This window comes from Trichosurus vulpecula, chromosome 5, assembly GCF_011100635.1.
Source record: "Trichosurus vulpecula isolate mTriVul1 chromosome 5, mTriVul1.pri, whole genome shotgun sequence".
Classification (NCBI taxonomy): domain Eukaryota; kingdom Metazoa; phylum Chordata; class Mammalia; order Diprotodontia; family Phalangeridae; genus Trichosurus; species Trichosurus vulpecula.
In genome coordinates, this window is record NC_050577.1 from 179,053,826 (window position 1) to 179,068,434 (window position 14,609).

General features: G+C 41.0%; 1 protein-coding gene across 2 annotated transcripts in view; it reads left to right on the forward strand.

Annotated features, from left to right (window-relative positions):
- The first annotated feature begins 12,839 nt into the window (after positions 1 to 12,839).
- Positions 12,840 to 14,609, forward strand: part of KRAS (KRAS proto-oncogene, GTPase) — a 50,786-nt gene continuing 49,016 nt past the window's right edge. Inside the window, exon 1 of one of the 2 annotated variants that reach the window (XM_036759216.1) lies at positions 12,840 to 13,102. The gene's annotated coding sequence lies outside the window, so the exon portion shown is untranslated. The remainder of the gene's footprint in view (positions 13,103 to 14,609) is intronic. The other variant, XM_036759217.1, reaches the window with a different exon arrangement.

Consider the following 14,609-nt stretch of genomic DNA (forward strand, 5'->3'; position numbering starts at 1 on the left):
GGGGGTGATGACATGCATGAAAATAAGCTCAAACAAGATACATACAGAGTAGATGAAGGGTCACTTTTGAGGGGAAAGAACTAGCAACTGAGAGACCAAGAAAGACCTTCTATAGAAGGTTAGTCTTGAAGGAAGCCAGGAATTCTGAAAAGTGTGAGGAAGAAGAGCAGAAGATAGCTGTCTCTTCAGCTGATCTCTTTTAGTGGTGGTTTTGTATCAGACTATTATGACTTGTTCTCGTCACCCTTTGATTATTGAAGTAGAAATGTTCTGTCTATTCCCTTTCTCAGAAGGCTACACACACACATATACATATACATACATATACACACACATGAAAAGGGAGCTATTGAAGCTTATTGAATAGTGGGGTGAAATGGATCTAAGGTTTAAAAAAATCACTTTGGCTGCTGAGTGGAGGATGGTTTAAAGTGGAGAGAGAATTGAGGCAGGGGAACCAATTACAAAACTATTGTAATAGTCTAGCTGAGAAATGATGGGGGCCCAAACTGGGGGTGGTGGCTAAGGGAGATAAGGGGACATATGTGGGAGATGTTGCTGAGAAATAAATTACAAGATTAGCCAACTGTTTGGATATGTGGTGAGAATAAGATTCAAGGATGAATCTGTGAATCTGGGTAAATGGAAGAATGATGGTGCCCTCTGAAGTAATAGTACATTTTGAAAAAGTTACAATTTTTTTATGTGTTGGGGAGGGGAAGATAATAAGTTCTGTTTTGGACATGTTGAGTTTGATATGCCTATGGAACATCTTTCAGTCATGTCCCATTTTACATGGACAATGTCCATGGGGTTTTCTTGGCAAAGATATTGGAGTGCTTTGCCATTTCTTTCTTCAGTGCATCCTCATTTTACAGATGAGGAACAGAGGCAAATAGGGTTTGAATGACTTGCCCATAATCATACAGCTAGTAGGTGTCAGAGACCAGATTCGAAGTCAGATCTTTCTGACTCCAGGCCTGGTGCTCTATCTACTGGACCACCTAGCTGCTTCAGAGAGAGACTATCTATGGAGATGATAGCTAGAAGGCATGGTGGGATCTAGTGAAGGTTTTTTTTTGAGTATGGGGAGTATTGGTGCATATTTGTAAGCATCAGAAAAGGAAAGTGTCAATAGGGAGATATTAAAGATGAGAGAAAGGAAGGATGATAGTGAGGGCAATCTGCTACAATAGATACCATACAGTGAGAGGATGGCCTTGGCAAGGAGAATGACTCTCCTTGTGGAACTGGAATGAAGGAGGAGAGGGTGGGGGATGATGTCACAAGAATGCTAAGTGAGGAGAAGGGAGAAGAGAGAGTTTTTGGCAACAGGTTTTGATTTATTTTTCAGGGCAATATGAGTCAAGAAGAAGGGGGTAGCCTGGGAGGCTTGAGGAGAAGGGAGATTTGTGGTCATTTGGAGGGTGAATTACAGAACACTAGAAGGACTGCCTTCCTGCAGTTAAGGGCTCGGTTGAGATAAGACAGCATAAATTTGTAATGGTTGACTAGTTTACCTGGGGATTGAGATTAGGAAGGAAGAAGAGTATAGCCTTTCTTTATTTGATTCTCTTCTTTGTACTTATCACATTCTGCCTTGTAGTACAATTATTATAATAAATAAGCATTTATTAAGCTAATTGAATTAAATTTTACACTAACAGATGCTTTGATGGATCAGTTATGTCATCAGTGTGATCATGAAATCATAGAATTTGAGAGATGGAAGGGATCTCAGAATTCATCTAGTCCAAGCCATATAAGAAAGAAGTCCCCATTATAACATACCTGATATAACCAACCAACCCCTTCTTGAAGACCTTCAATGACAGGGACCCTCCACCTGTCTAGACAGTACATTCCACTTTCGATCAGCTCTGTTAGGAAGATTTTTCTGACATCAAGCCTCAATTTGTCTCCTTATAACTTTTGTTACTGCACTCTGGGGACAAACAGACCATGTCAAATCCTTTCTTTCAAATATTTGAAGACAGCTATTATGCCCCTCCCTTATCCTGAGTTTTTTTTTTTTCTAATCTAAACATCCCCAGTTCTTTGAACAAATTCTTATGTAACATAGACTCAACGCCATTCCGATTGCCCTCTTCCCAACACTCTATCAGGTTGTCAGTGTCCTTCTTAAACTGTGAAATTCAGAACTCAACACAATGTTATAGGTATCTTCTGACCAGGGCAGAGAAAGATGGGATTATCATCCTTCCTCCTCAAATCTCCCCCATTCTTAGAAGCCACACCTCTCTTAATGAAGCCCTAGATCACATTAACTTTTTGCGTTACCATATCATACTTCTGATTCATATAAAGTTTGCTGTTCACTAAAATTCTCAAATCTTTTCCGGAACAACTGCTATCTAACTTTGCCTCCCCCATCTTGTACTTGTAAAGCTGAGTTTTTGTACCCAAGAGTAAGACTTTTATTCCTATTTAATGTCATCTGAATAGATTTAGTCTACCTCTTTCACTATAAAGATATTTACCCTGATGAAATAGAAGCTCCTTAAGAATACCATTTCACTCCTTGCCTTTATATCCCTAGCACCTTCACCTGGTAGATGCATAAATGCTTTTTTGATCTGACTGATTGAAACTGAGGGTCAGAGAGGTTGAGTGACATGTCCAGTGTCACACAGGAAGGAAACAAAAGAGTGGGGGTTCAAACCTAGGTCTTTTGATTTAAATCTAGTGTTTTGTTTTTCGATTATAATACACTTCCTTACAATACCACCACCACCACCACCCCCCCCGCCCCACACACACACTCTCATTTTATAGGTGAAGTAACTGAAGCCAAAAGAGATTGTGACTTATCCAAGGTACAGAAGGTAATCCTTCCATGGTTTCTCACCTTATGCAATTCTTGTCCGTAGCCTTATGTAAGTTCTCTATAGTTAGAGGATCTTTCTAATATATAGCGTTAGAAGGCTTTTTTGAGCTCCTCTAATGTTTTGTGGATACCAATAAAATGTGTTATCTATTATTTTCACAATATGACCAACCTACTTTCTTTTCTATTCACATATATCATTGTTGATAATTTTATGCCACTTCCTTTGAATGAATCCTTTTGGCAAAATGCTATAATCTGCATACATGGACCACATATCTGATTTTCCATGATTTTCAGCAATATGTCATCCCTACTAGAATATTGATGTTAAATATGTTAGAGTGGCAGAGAGAAGCTTGAGTCAATGGGAAGTATAGTTTACCAAAACTAAATCAGCTCATTCTCTTCTTTTTATTCAATTTTTGTCTCAGCTCACTGTCTTTCTTCCGGCCAAGATATATGCACTGATGGATTCATTCAGTGGGCTGCCCAGAATCACAGGATCCTAGAACTAGAAGGATTTTCAGTGGCCATGTAGTAAAAGTTATTCCCTAAGAAGAATCCTACAGCTCAACAAGCGGTCATTCAGTCTTTGCTTAACCTCTGATGAGGGGGAACCCACTATTTCTTGCAACAACCATTCCACTTTTGGAGCTCTGATTTTAAGGACATTTTACCTTGCATAAAGATTAAATCTGCCTCTTCACAACTTCCACCTATGGCTCATAGTTTTGCCTTCTGGCACCAAATAGAATGACTTCAGTATTGTTTTCACAAAGCAGCCTTAGGAGTGGTACTTGAAGATAGCTATCATGCTCCTTTTCTGCTCCGTTCCCAAGACTTTTCTTTACCACACTAGACAGGTCTAGCTCCTTAATTTATCCTTATTTGACATGAACTTGATTCTGTTCCACATTCTGGTTGTCCTCTTTTGGATATGGTATAGTTTATAAATGTCATACTTAAAATGTAGAATTATCTATTCAAATTCATTTTCTTCGGTAAAATGAAAGGTTTTCATTTGACTTCTGGTAATACCTGTTGTTTGATGTTAAGAGTCCTGATGTTTTACCAGTATATTTCTCAGGGAGTTATACTTTGGTTTCTCTGTGTTGGTAATCTATACATTCTATTCTTCTTTGCTCTTTGTTTCCAGCACTTCTGGGGAAAATTCTTGTACTCCCTTCTCCTCTCATTCCACATAGTGTAGTATTTAGGATTTTTAATATAACATTTTTTGTAAGAGATTTATGATCATGAAATTATCTCAGTATCTCTTCTGTGCTACTCTTAGAAGTAGTGGGTCACCTTGTTTGTTCAGGAGTCTTTAGAGACTTGATGAACATTTTGGTTACAGTAGGAATACTTTAGACTATTAACCCAGCTATTAAGTACTAAGGAACTTCCTAGTGTATAAGTGAGTCAATCAGTGGTCAAACATGGATCATTTCTGTTGGCCAGAGACCCTGCAATAGGCTGATCCTCAATTTAAGGCCAGTTGTTTTGGCTTTATAGAATTAATTTGTTTTTCAATTTTTGTCTTCTATCATGGCAAATTTCCTCCTACTTTGATAATTTTTAGTATCAATTCTGAACCTCATTTTCTGAGACTCTACTATTTTAGATAGATTCCATGGTAGGAAGCATGATGTAGTAGAAAGAGCACTGCATTTGAAGTCAAGGGTGTAGGGTTAAATTTCTGGTTCTGCCATTTATTACCTATGTGATCTTGGGCAAGTTGCTTTACTTTTCTGGACTTGGGTTTCCTCATCTGTAAAATGAGGGACTTGGATTAGATGACTGCTAAGGTTTTGTCTAATTTAAATTCTCTTATCTGTTCTAAATTGTCTACTTAAATGTTTGTCTTTTTAAAAGTTTCTTCTTTGAGAACTCCAATTTCCGAAATAATTATAATTCCACTTTCATTTCTTTTAATTATTTTTCTTCTTCTCTGAATCATTCTGGAATTTGTGTATACATGTGTGCAATTTTTTTTGGCCATTGTTTAATTGTTTCTAGAGGTTCTGCAGAATTCATTATATAACTTTGTGTCACTGAAAATTTTCAAGTCACTATCTTCTCCATAATATTTATTCATAATATTGCATACTTTTCTATACTGTTTATTTTTCTTTTTTTAGGAATCTTACTGTTGGTTTATATGAGTGGATCCTTTACATTCAGTTCTTTTTTCTCTCTCAGCTTTCTTGTTGTCTACACCTTCCCTTGTCCACCGTTGCCTGTTCTGTCCTGTCCGGATCACTAGGGTTGAGCTACTTTGCCCATGTTATGGGGTGGGAGTTGCCATCTGGCTGGATCCGTGTTGCATGAAAATTCCAAGGGGAGGTGACTTCAGCTGTATATATATTTTTCTCTCCCCTTTCTTTTATGGAGAAGTCCTTTCCCCTCTGTCCTAGTCAGGTATGCAAATGCTTCAGGGGTGGGGATCATTCAGCTCCTGAAGCCACATGGGCTGAAGATTCCCCGCCCCTGTAAGTTTGGATTCAGTCAAATGGCTGCACTTGAGGACTTAGAGGGCCACATGTGGCCTCAAGGTCACAGGTTCCCCACCCCTGAGTTAGGTTCTTATTGCATCTGCAGCTGATCACTTTCTCCATCACCTGGGCAAGTTAAATGCTCTCCCTTGTTAAGCTGAGGTGGAGAGTATTAGACTGGCTTACTGCCAAGAGGAAACTCTGAGGGAAAGACAGATGTCAACAAAGCTAAAGCTTGAAATGTGGGCCTGATCATATTAGGAGTGGGGCATATTGGATGCATCCAAAGGGAGTGGACCCATAATGCAGAGTTCTGTTGTCAATTTTCAGAAAGTTTCTCCTCGTTGAGAAGTATTCCTTTTCTTCTCTTATTATAAAGTACATATTTATTATATTTCTTGAGGTTGTGGACATGGTAGGCTGAGATGCAATTACTCATTCTAATATCTTGCTAGAAACCCTTTGCTAGACACATTTTCTTATCTGTATTTTTCTCGCTGTGAATAAAAACTTTATATCTGGAGACTATAATAATCTATTTTAGAGAAACTCATATTGGGCTAGCCTTTGTTAAAAACTGGTTTTGCTCTATAAATAAAGGTTTAAACAAAGGGGCTCTTCATGAAATTCTTACATTAGATTGCCTAACAAGAATTTCCTTAAAGGCTTTAACTAAACTTTACTATTAATAACATTTTAATTTCTTGAGCTCTATAGAAATACTGTTCTTATGCTTACATGCATATTAAAGTATAATAGGCTTTTCTACTCTTGCTTACTGTCTCCAACTGTCTCCAAAAATCTTCTGACCAGTGACATAAAGAACTGCCATTATTGGAAAAAAGAAAGATCAAAGGAATACTTTATGGAATCAGCATGATAAGACATCACTTCCTACTATGTTTTAAGGTTCATGCCCTTTGACTTCACTTAGGGTTTTGACATGGAATCATGCTTAATTACTAGAACATATTAGGAGAGTTAATTGCTTTGTTCAGTTATGGGATATTAGATTAGTCCAAAAGGGTTAATGTCCTAGAAGGCCACACTGAAGTAGCCAAGCAGAGCTCTGCTTGAGCACTATGAAAGGACATGGAAAATGTGTGCATGTCACATATGTATATTATACATACCATAAATACACACACCCAATATCATGTGGTGTAATATAAAATGTGTCTGTCACCTGTGATTGGGGGAAGACATTTTGTTCAAAGAACAGAAACTCAGGAAAATCAGATTTGCAATCACCAATATGACACCTCCTTGGCCAATAAGCAGGAAAGCTTTTTGAATTTGATTCCTGAACGGTTTTTTTTTTTTAAATTCACATGATATACGTCTACTATTTCATTGATAGTTATGAGGAAAGTGCTTTAAAGTTTACAAAGCCCTAAGTAAATGTGAATTATGATTGGAATTATTATTACTAATAATAAAACTTATAAATTAGGACAGGAACAAAAATAAATGACATAATACTGATCTATAAAAACTTCTTCAGAGAGAATTAGCTCTATTTTATGTATGCAAAATGGAAAAGATTTTTTTTGTCACATCTATCATTGTAGATCTCTCTACATAATATGTGAACAATTTTACATATTTAGTGATCTTATACAGTCAATCAATAAATATTTATTAAGGGTCTACAGTGAGCCAGGCAGTGTGCTAAGTGCTGGGGATACAAAGAAAGGGAAAAGTCAGTCCCTGCTCTCAAGTAGCTCACAGTCTAATAGAAAAGACAACACGTAGACAACTATGTACCAACAAGATATATGCAGAATAAATTGGAAATAATCAACAGAGCAAAGTGTAACAAGAATGTTGCTTGTAGGTGCTGTGGAGGTGTAAGGCCAATAACACCAGCACACAGGAGGGCTGCTAGCATAGGTTCTTTGATCTGCTTTTCCAAAGGAAAGCAACTGTAAGGGGTTAACAATCTTACTTTAATTAAACATACATATATCATTCATTTAGTTTAGGGGAAAAAGTCTACACACTGAACTTCGGAGAGAATACAAACAGAAATTACAAGCAGAAATTATAAACAGAGAAAATAACACAAATCAACAGACAGGCTTCTAACTGTCTGACCATAGGAATACATACATAATTACCAGAGAGAGAGAAGCACCAACATCCGAGTTTTCAAAGCCAGGGGGCTCCTTAACAGCTACCCAGAGTATCATCTGGTTCTGTCACACAAACACTCTTCCAATAAATGAGCCCCCAAAGCAAAACCTCACCTCAGAGTATATATACTGTTTCCAATCAAAGACTTTGGGTTCAAACAAAGGCAATACTCAATCAAAGGTGCTTGATTGCCTTAGTCCTGAGAAGCACTCCAAAAGAAAAAAACAGCAAAAATTCCCACTTTGCTTGCCCTTACACAAAGGCACTAGAATTAAGAGGGATCAGGAAAGGATTCTTGTAGAGGACAGAATTGTAGCTGAAAGCCAAGAGGCAGAGATGAGGAGGGAGAGAAGTCAGGTATGGGGACAGCCAGTGAAAATGCCTGGAGTTGGGACTGTCTTATCCAAGGAACAGAAAAGGGGCCAGTGTCACAGAATCACAGAATTTGGGGGCAGGAGCTGGGGTGGGGGGAGATAAAGTATTAATTTAGGAAGGTGAGGGTAGGAAAGGTTAGGAAAGGTAGGGTGCCACTGGGGTTTATTGACTAGGGAGCAGGGGTGACATGGTCAGACTTGCACTTTAAGAAGAACACTTTGACAGCTCAGTGGAAGATGGATTGGAGTGGGGAGAGACTTCACCAGTAAGCCACTGCAATAGTACATATATAGATTACTATAGTTCTATTTCAACTGTTTTTTCAACTATTTTCCTGCTAAGGCTGCTAATCAGTATTTTTGCTCTTCAGTGAGTATTAAAACAGGTAGTGTACCATAGTCGATAGAAGTCAGGAAGACCTTTAGTTCAAATCCTGGCTCTGATGCTTGTTAGCTGTGTGACCCAGGGCAAATCATTTAACCTCTGTTTCTGCAGGTACGAAAATGGGGTTAATAGTGCCTATCTCTCAGGGTTGTTTTTAGGATCAAATGAGATAATATTTGTAAAGCAATTTGCAAACCTTAAGGAATTATATAAATGCTAGCTATTATCATTATCAGCAAGGGGTTGTTATCCTGAGGAGATGAGGAATAGAAAAAAGAATAGCAAAGTCATGAAGAGAAGGGAAAGCAAGGATCATAGAGTAATAAATTTAGACCTAGATGGGACCATAGAGATCATATAAATAACCCCCTCATTTTTCGAGCAAGGAAACAGAGACTTAAATTGAGTGACAACTAGCAGGTTATCAGAGGTGGGATTCGAACCCATCTTTTCCCAACTCTTAAATTGAGGACTCTTTGGGCTATATACTATAGTGCCTCTATAAGAAGGGGGCAGCAGTGTCTATAAATTCATGGTACTGAGCAGAACTGGAGCAGAGGACTACTTACTGGCTGAGATACAAAAGGAGTGAAAAAAGAAGCTAGAAGAGCTGCTAGGACATCATCATGTTTTTAGGCAGTTTTCAGGTGGGAAGCTAGATAAAGGGGAATTATCTATCCAGAATATATTGGGGAAAGGAAGAATGGGTTAGCATTCATTTGGGGCAACCATTTTGCTGAGAAAGTTTCTAATTGTTTCATTTCCTTCTTAGTGGCAGTTAACTACCTTTAATGATTCTATGCTGCGGTTTACTTGCATTTTTTTTTGTTACCATGGTTATGTCTAAATATCTAATCCCCAACTGATTTCAGATGTCTTCACTTTCACAATTAGCATATATTTCTTATTATATTATCATTAGTCTGTTTATGAAATGAGTGTAATGGAGCACTAGATGAGTAACTTGCAAGCCCCTGGAATTCAGTGCCTTACATGTCTTTGTTATCTTCAGGGTTAATCTATTTCTCTTCACATAGGTTCTTGCTATTTATTAATGATGATAAACTTAGCATTAGGATACATTGGTCTGGCAATATGTTGGATAAATTAGAGGATGGAGAACTTGAAGGCTGTTGTAGCAATCTAGGGATGGTGATGAGGACTTGTACTAAGGTAAGACAGTGAGAATGTAGAGAAAGGATGACCGGAAAAATGTTTTGAGAAGATTTGATGACTTGGATGTGTGGGATGATGAAAAAATAAGTTTTTTCTACTCCTGAAATGTTCCCCACCTCTTTTAATTTTTTTTTGTTATGTATGTATTTTGTTTTTCTATCACTTATGTTTACCAAATATATTTCACTCTCCTCTCTCTCCAAGAGATATTTTCTTATAACTGTGGAATCACATTAAACATTTTTTTTGTTCACTTGAAAATATCAAGAAATAAATATTTATCTAGCCTAAAGTCCTTTTTCAAAACTTTCTCTTTAGGCAAGTGTGGGAAAGGTCAATAACAAAAGCTAAGGTCCTAGGAATATGAATTCAATGTGGTACCCAAACTTAAACAAAAAAAAGTAGTTAAGATCATTGCTTTTCCATCTTTGGAAGAGATAGGCTGTGACCTACTTTAGGACATCGCCCTCTTCATTCAAGAAGCATTTATTAAATTCTTGCTATTAAATTCAGGGAAAACAAATACAAGCAAAAAAAAGTTGCTGCCCTCCAGGAGCTTACATTCTAGTGGCTGCAAAACAATACATAGGACATTGAAAAATACAGTGGGTGGGGGCAGGAAGAAGAGATGAAGGTACGTGGCTGGGGGGTGGAGGGGTGGGTTGGCATCAGGTCTTGGTTGAGAAAGTCTGGGACAGTATGGACAGCAGTTTAGAGAGGAATGAAAATTTGATTGGCCTGGTTGCCCTCCTTAAATTGCAGGTTCTGAAGGAACTAGGCAATTAGTGGGAGATGCAGTGGGGGAGGAGGGTAGTTCCAGTGTGTGAAGTCCAGGGTGTAGTGAGCTTTCAGGGTGAAGTGGTTTCTGAAACTATACTTTTGGGGAGGGATGAGGATTAAGACACTGATTACCTGAGAGAGAAAGCTTTTTCAAAGCTAGTGGGGTGAGTGGGGAGTTGTCAAAAGGGGAATTTAATTGAATGCCCTTAGGAGAAGTTTGTAGTGACTCTAGTTCCATTAGACTGAATAGAATGTTATTTCAAAATTGAATAAATTCCTATGAATATTACTTCAGAATTGAGTAGTGTGTGTGTGTGTGGTGTGTGTGTGTGTGTGTGTAGTGTGTGTGTGTGTGTAACACCATGACATTTTGAATATTTTTCCAACCTAGGATGCTTGGATTTAGAATAAGATTAAAACAATAAAATTTCTGGATGACTTGTGCTGAAAACTCAAAGTACAGTATTGTCTTTTCTTCAACATAATAAAGAATAAAGAGACAGTTCAGTGATAATGAACAGCATCAAAAAAGTCTTACATCATATTCAGAGTGCACCACACCAATAATCCCTCACCTATTCAAAGAAGGTGCAGAGGTATCTTTTCATTTAGAGCCAAGCTTGGTCATTATAATTTACAGTATTCAGTTGGGATTGTTTTGTTCTTGTTTTTTCTCCCCTTTGATTGTGGTAATTATTGTATATATTGTGCTTACTTCACCTTGCATCAGTTCACGTAAGTATTCCCATGCCTTTCTGTATGCATCATTTCTTATATCTTATATTCTATTCTTATATTTTCTTATATCACAGTAACAATATTAGTAATCAAGTAATATTGATTTAAATACATATAACCATGTAAGAATAGGGGCTATTATTATCCACATTTTACAGATGAGGAAGCCAGGTCAGGAAAGGCAGGATAAGTGAATTGACCAGGGTCACACACCCAGTATCAGTATCAGGATTTGAATTCAGGTCTTCTTGATTCCAAATCTAGCACTCTATTACAATTTGACCTAGCTAGCAAAAAGTCCCACCCTGAGGAGAGGATAAAACAATTATACTAATAAAGCAAAAACAAGAGAATTTTAGGAGAGGGAGAGTACTCCAGAGAGGCAAAGTGGTGGTGGGGCGGGGAGCGGGATGATAAAGGCTTCAGGCAGAAGGTAGCACTTTAGCCGAATTTTGAAGAAAATTAGGGATTTTAAGAAGCAGAGGTGAGTCTGGAATTGAATGGAATGTATTCCAAATCTGCGAACAGATAGCCTTCAAAGAGGCACTGTGGTATATACAACCCCAGAAAACTTGGGTTCAAGTGTCTGACATCTACTGGCTGTCTGACCTTGAACAAGTCACGACCTCCTAGGCAGCTCTAGCTACGGTCCTTAATCTTTTTATGAGGGTTGTGGAAGGAGGGTGTGGATGTATCACAGTTCCCTCTGTTAGTCTGTTGAAACCAAAAGACATGTTTCCAAAACAATTCCGAAGGATTTATAATAAAAAATGCTAAGAGAAAGAACTGATGGACTCTGAATGCAGAGTGAAGCACACTTTCTTAATTACTATTTTTGCATATTGGTTTGAGTTTTCCCTTGCAACAAGGCTAGTATGGGAATTGTTTTGAATGAGTGCACAAGCATAATCTATATAAAATTCCTTGCCTTCTCAAGAAGGGGGGTGGGTGAGGGACGAAATTTGGAACTCAATTAAAAAAAAAGAATGTTAAAATTTTAGTTTATATGTAATTGAAAAAATACAATCAAAAATGCAAGAAATAAAATACATAGTTTAACAAAGGGAACTCATTAGATTGGAATAAATTTTTAAATAGTTGGCGGACTTCAGCTCCAAGACTACAAATTGTACTGCAAGTACTTATCTACATTTGTAAAGGGGGAGGGAGTTCCTCATTGGGAGCTCTCAATAGCAATGAAACGAAGGTAGAAAGAGAGGAAAAAAGAGGGCACAGGTGGGAGACGGAATGCGGGATTCAGGGAACACAAAGTCCTCCAGGTTAGCAGAACAGGAGAGCAAACCAGACCATGACAGGCTTTCAGGGTCGTGAGAGAAGGCGCAGAAGCGTGGCTTTGCTCAGCCGTGGTTGATGGATAGAACCGGTGGACACAAGGACCAGAGAAGCTGAAGATACGCTCTGGGCACCTGGGCAGGCCGGTCGGCGGCACCAGACGTAGGGCAGAACAAGGGAGCTTCTCTCGCTCGAAGGGTGCCCGTGGGGAGACCCGAAGGTGTGGCGGCTCGCTCTGGGTGGATGAGTGGGAGGGGGAGGAGAGTGTCTACGACTAGAGACAAGGTGAGTGGCCGGAGAGCCGCGTGGGCGGGAGTGCGGTCTGGAGGGCGGAAGGGGATTGGCCAGTTGGCAGCCTCCGTGTGTATGTGGATGGATGGGTGTGTGTAGTGGGGGGGCGGAAGGGGGCCGCTAGTCTGTCAGGCTGGGCGTGGAGCTAGCTAGCGCTCTAGCTTCTCCTCCTCCGGCCTAGCTCCGCCTGCACGTGAGGTGCGCCGCCTGCACCGACTGTCTTCCTCCTTCTCCACTTAAGCTCGATCTCAGCTCTCGCCTGGCTCCCTCCCTCTTTCTCTCTCCTTTCACACCGCCCTGGCCGCTCCCTCCTCTCTCTCGCCCGCCCTAAAAGAAGTCGAACGCGGAACGCATCGATAGTTCGGCCTTCGCGGCTCCCATCCATTCGTTCGGGGCTCGACTTCCCCAGGCGGTGGTGGCGGCGGCGGCGGCAGAGGCGGCAGCGGCAGCGGTGGCTGCGCCTCGGGCTCCGGCTCCTTCTGCGCTCCCCGGCCCCCGCCATTTCAGAGCGGGCTCGAGAGCGGCGCTAACGCAGGCGGCCGTGCGGGCCCGAGACCCAGCGTCTCTCCGGCGCGGAAGAGAGGTACGGGCCCCGCCGCCCTCCCTGCTCAGTCCCTGCCCGGGGTCCGACCTTTCCTCGCCGGCGCCAGGCTGGGCGGGGCGGACGGAGAGTGAATGAATTAGGGGTCCTAGCGGGGGTGGGCGGGTGGGGGGGACCCCGGGCGGTGTGGGAGGGACGGAGCCACGGCGGGGACGAGCCGTGGGGGGTGCAGGGAGAGGCTGCCGTCGCTTCCTGAACGGGAATCCCCTTCCTTCTTTCCTTTCTTTCTTCCTTCCTCCCTCCCTCCCCGGAGAGCCGGCCGGGCTCGAGGCGAGCTGAAACTCGGCCGCCCCGAGGGCGGGTCCGGGCGTGGTGGAGGTTGCGCCCCGGTCTGTCTGTCGGTGGGTCGGTGCACTCCCTTCTGGACGGCTCCCCGCCGCCCCTGCCCAGCTCCGGCTGCCTGGCGACGTCCTCCCTGCCGCCCTTAGCATCTCCCCCAGCGAGCGAGAAACTTCTGCCGCCGCCGCCGCTAAGTGGTCGTTTTCCTTGTGAACAAAGACTGTGTATGTGTGTGGGGGGGGTCCTTGCCCAAGAGAATTGAGAAGTAGTCGTAGACCCCTGTTTGAGGTTGCATTGGGGAGGGTCCAGCTGCAGCCGCTGACTTCCCCACTACCTCCCTTGTATGTGACATTTTATAGCCTCGGCGAGTGGCCGCAGAAAGCTCTAGGTGTGCGGAATTAAACCTCGTATGAGTTGTACACGGAAAATGGTTTATCTCAGACAGTTTTGCTGAGTCAAGTTTATTTATAAGCAAGGAAAAAAATCACCCACAAACTAAAAGTGGTTATCTGTACTGGAGAATGCAGAACATGTTCACCATCCTAGAAGTTACTCCAGTGATACCGTGTAACAGAACTCCCAACATTTAGGAATAATGACCAGTGGTGAGGACTCGGTTGTGGCCGCCAAAACACCTTACTCTGAAGCCTTTTAATCAGGTGTGTGCATATGTTATAGCTAAAGCTCCAGACTCGCTGATGTTTACATATGCAGTAGTAAGCATAGTGAATTAGAGAAGGGAAAATGGCTATTAATATCCAGACAGTCTTAACATTAGTCATTGATTGATGTCAGTATTGATGGACTCAGCTTCAAAATGATACACTTTATCCACTGAACGTAGTTGATGGCATCTAGGCGTTGTTTGGAACCTTAGCCGTGTTCAAAGGTAGTCTGTTTTAAACAACTGATATAAAAATTTGAATTTGCAGAAAGAGGTAAATTAAGAGGGTATTATTTACCTTAAATTGCTAAGTTTCTTTTCTTGGCTATGTTACTGTCACTTAACCTCTTTCTGACTCAGTTTTCTCATTTGTACAATGATGAGCTTGGAGTGGTGCAGTGGATAGAGTGCTGGGCTTGAAGCCTGGAAGGCCTTAGTTTAAATCCAGCCTCAGACACTTACTAACTGTGTGGCCCTGGGCAAGTCATTTAACCTCTGTTTGCCTCACTTTATCTGTAAAATGGGGATAATAGTACCTACTTCCCA